This window comes from Piliocolobus tephrosceles, chromosome 17 (genome assembly GCF_002776525.5).
Source record: "Piliocolobus tephrosceles isolate RC106 chromosome 17, ASM277652v3, whole genome shotgun sequence".
Lineage (NCBI taxonomy): Eukaryota > Metazoa > Chordata > Mammalia > Primates > Cercopithecidae > Piliocolobus > Piliocolobus tephrosceles.
The window spans coordinates 44,853,164-44,857,261 of NC_045450.1; positions in this window are offsets into that span (position 1 = coordinate 44,853,164).

The window sequence follows — 4,098 nt, forward strand, 5'->3', positions numbered from 1 at the left end:
GCTCTTGCTCTGCCATGTGAGACATTTCACTCCCACTTTGACTGCTACCATGATTAGAAGCTTCTGGAGACCTCCCCAAAAGCAGAAGTTACCATGTTTCCTGTACAGCCTGCAGAACCGTGTGCCAGTTAAACCTCTTTTCTTTATATATCACCCGGTCTCAGGTATTTCTTTATAGCAACGTGAGAACAAACTAATATAGTAAGTATAGGCTATAAGTGAGGCCTGAGAAAGACATCTAAATCAGATTACTGCCAGATCAAGAAAGGTACCCTAGGGGGAAAGAAATAAGCACTGAATTTTTATTGTCATTACTATTAATTTCATTTAAATAACATTAAATAATTGTTTTTCTTTACTGACATATTGATTATCTACCATAAAACAACTTCTTTACATGCATCGTCTTATCTCTCACAATGTTAGGAAGTGAGTACTGTTATTGTTATTTTATAGAGGGGATGCGAAGGCACAGGGAAGTTATGAACCTGTCCCTAGGTCACACTGCTAAAAAGTGATAGAACTAGCATTAGAACATGGGTCTTTTGTGATGCCAAAGGCACTTCTCGAATTATCCTGCTACAAAGATGTCCCTCCCTCTGATGGAATAAATTGAGCAGGGAAAGAAGAAAGAGATGGATATATTAAAACTGAGGGAATCGTTTTGGAGGTGAAGGAGCATGCTGTATTTTTGGAAACTGTAAGTTTAGGGCTTTAAGTTCAGATGTGCAAGAGAGTACAGATCCCAAAAGAAGCGAAAGAAGAAAAATAAATTAGGTATATTCTCAATTCCTGCCCTTTCCAATCTCTCTACTCCCAAGGGGCAGCCCTTCCTTTCCCAAGGGTAGCAAAATGTAGTGGACAGTGCTGAAGAAAATAACTATTGGCTTTCTTATCTAGGAAGTGCCACATTGTTTAGAAGTACTGGAGAATGACAAAGTACCTGAACCCTTCTTCTTCCTCCTTTGCTGAGGCTAAAAGAAAAGAATAAATAACAGCTGAAAGAAAAGATCAATGAAGGCCTTGCCTGCAGTAACAGATAGAAAGTACCTGGCAAAGGGAAACCATAAATGCTATAGAACCTCATTCTTCATCCTTGAACTGAAGGTCTCCTCTGGCTGGACCATTAAAGATCAACTGCAGTTCTTCCCTTGAGCATAGGTGTTTGCTTTACTTATATTAGTGCCCAGCTATCCAGGGTGGCATTGAAAACCTGTCTGCAAATACGGTGGAGGTTTCTTGATGGCTAATCCATAAAGTTTGCAAAAGTTACATTTATCTATCAAGACTCATGCGGGTGATATTATACACAGTAGGGCATTTACTCACTCCTTCTTCCATTAGTAATAACATCTAATATAGCAAGTTGGCAGGGACCAACATGCTCAGGACACCCATCCAGTTGTTTTCCTGCCTTTCACTAGTGATGGATGGAAGTGATTGAGTTTTTCATCCTGAGCTGCTGAGCTCCTTTAGATTGTGCTGTGAGATGACAGGGCTACTACTAGAGCTATTTCTTGAGCATGATGAAGTGACATAGTTTTAAGCTGGGTCCAGGAGTGCCTTAGGAATTTGGAAGAGCCGTCTGGGGTCCATCGTGGATAAGCTGGGTAGATGGAGGCTATGCACTGGAGAATTCTCACATTTTCAGTTTGTAATCCTACATATGCTTTTCAAAATAGAGAATGATCTGTTCAAGTAAAAGAACTAAAAATCTCCTAGTGAGTACAGACAGATGACTTTGGAGACCAAGGACTTCTGTTAAAAAATTTGCACAACCATTAACAGGACTGGTCCTGAATCTAAGTTGCTTCTCTTCCTTTGAATTTTATTAGCATTATCTCTAAAATAACCATGACAATGCAACATGTTCTCAAGTTTGGAGGAGTCTTAGGATGGTCAAAAGAGAGCTCATAAATAAAAGCACCATATTAAATGTATGCTGCTGAGGAGCTGTTAGTAGAGCTAGTTACTACTTCTAAATACTCCAGTTTCTATGCAAAGGTTATCATATTTGATCTCTTTTGATTGACCCAGCCATCCTATGAGATAGGTAAATTAGTAAAGACAGTTTACTCTGCCTTGTCTTGATTTTCTTAACTGTGAGTCATCACAGCGTATGTAGCAGAAGTCAAAGACAAGGGTTTATGTGCAAATTATTTATTTATTTATTTATTTATTTATTTATTTATTTATTTAGGACTGAACTGACATTTTATTTTATTTATTTATTTTTTTTATTATACTTTAAGTTCTAGGGTACATGTGCATAACGTGCAGGTTTGTTACATATGTATACATGTGCCATGTTGGTGTGCTGCACCCATCAACTCGTCAGCACCCATCAATTCATCATTTATATCAGGTATAACTCCCCAGTGCAATCCCTCCCCCCTCCCCCCTCCCCATGATAGGCCCCAGTGTGTGATGTTCCCCTTCCCGAGTCCAAGTGAGCTCATTGTTCAGTTCCCACCTATGAGTGAGAACATGCGGTGTTTGGTTTTCTCTTCTTGTGATAGTTTGCTAAGAATGATGGTTTCCAGCTGCATCCATGTCCCTACAAAGGAAAGGAATTGTTCCCAAAGGAAATCAGTAAGAAACTAGAAGAAATGGGCTAGGGAAAGGCGGGAGCTAAGCAGGGGAATGATTTCAGACAAAATCCTGAAAAATGTAGCTTCATCCTACAGACATAAATGAGACCTTAGAGTTGTCCTATCTGAGGAAGCTGGTATTTTCATATTTTGATTTCCATCGGTCTTTGGTTAAAAGTACCTACTCCTTCTGCCCATACATTTACATTTCAGAGATGGCAATTATTTTTGAATGAATGAGTAAATATTTATTGAACATTGTTTATGGTGCAGATGCTGTTCCGGGTCCAAGAGATACAGGGGTGAAAATGACAGGCTTCCTCATGGGACATATTAACAACCAATAAACAGATACATCTTTGTTTTCAGGAAATAATAAGTGATGTGAGTTGAAAAGAGGATAAAAGGAAAGAAAAATACAAGTGTTAGGGAGAGGGTGATATTTGAGGTATGTCAGTTACCCCCCCTTCCTGTCTAGACTTATGACAGATATTCATACCTCCACATCCATTAAGACAAGTTGAAGTCTACAAGTCTCACTTTTGGGGTTCTTATAGAATGATTCTTGCAATTAGTGCTATATTAGACAAGACGGTGTAAGAAGAGTTTGCTTTTGATTTTCTTTTCAAAAGAAAATAGATATATTATGTTTTATTCCTTAGTTTTATCCAGGACCAGTCCTGAACCTATTTTACCTTTGTTTCATTCCCAAATTTTCCCCTGCTCTGCTGGGCACAGCAGATGAGCCGAACCTTGAATGCTGTAAGGATCCTGCATCAGATAGATTCTGGTTGGTTCAACCAGAGAGACAGGGTGACTGCAGGGCTAGAAGAAGGGAGAAATAAGTAGTTTTCCCTAGTCTTCTGCTTCAGAAAACAACTCTAGCAGCAGCTGTACCTCCTCTGCATCTCCAGATCCCCCTAGAATGAACTGTGGTTCCAGTGTGCATCATGGGACCCAAGCTGTGGGCTTTGCTGATTCCACTTCTTCCTTCCTTTGTCTCTCCAGCCTATGGAATGATGGTAGTGGTTTCTTGTTGCTGATATCTGGACTGTCTCATTTTCCTTTGTTGGCTTATCTCTTCCACCACCTATGAAACAAATTGTCTATACTGAATCTCCTCTTTTTTCCTGGTTTGACCCTTACTATGGTAGACAATGTTGGGACTCAGAAAACAACACCCCCAAAATGAAGTCCTCAGTAGTAGCCTCAGGAGCAACAATTTCTCTCTGCCCTCCTCCTTTCCTCTTTCAGTCCTATTTTCACCCAAAGCTACCCATAAAAACTAGAATCCTTCCAAGGTAGCTAATAGAAACCAGAACCTCTTTTTCCCAAAGCCAGTCAAAAAGCCTAAAAACATTATTCTAACTTTTCTCCACTTTTCTCTGTAGAAACTGGCCATAAGGAAATTATCTGACCTATACCTTGTTTGACTGAGGTCATAAGAACCCCTATTCAAGAGAGGGTCCTGCCCCATATGCAGAAGAAAGAAATGCATGCTCAGAGA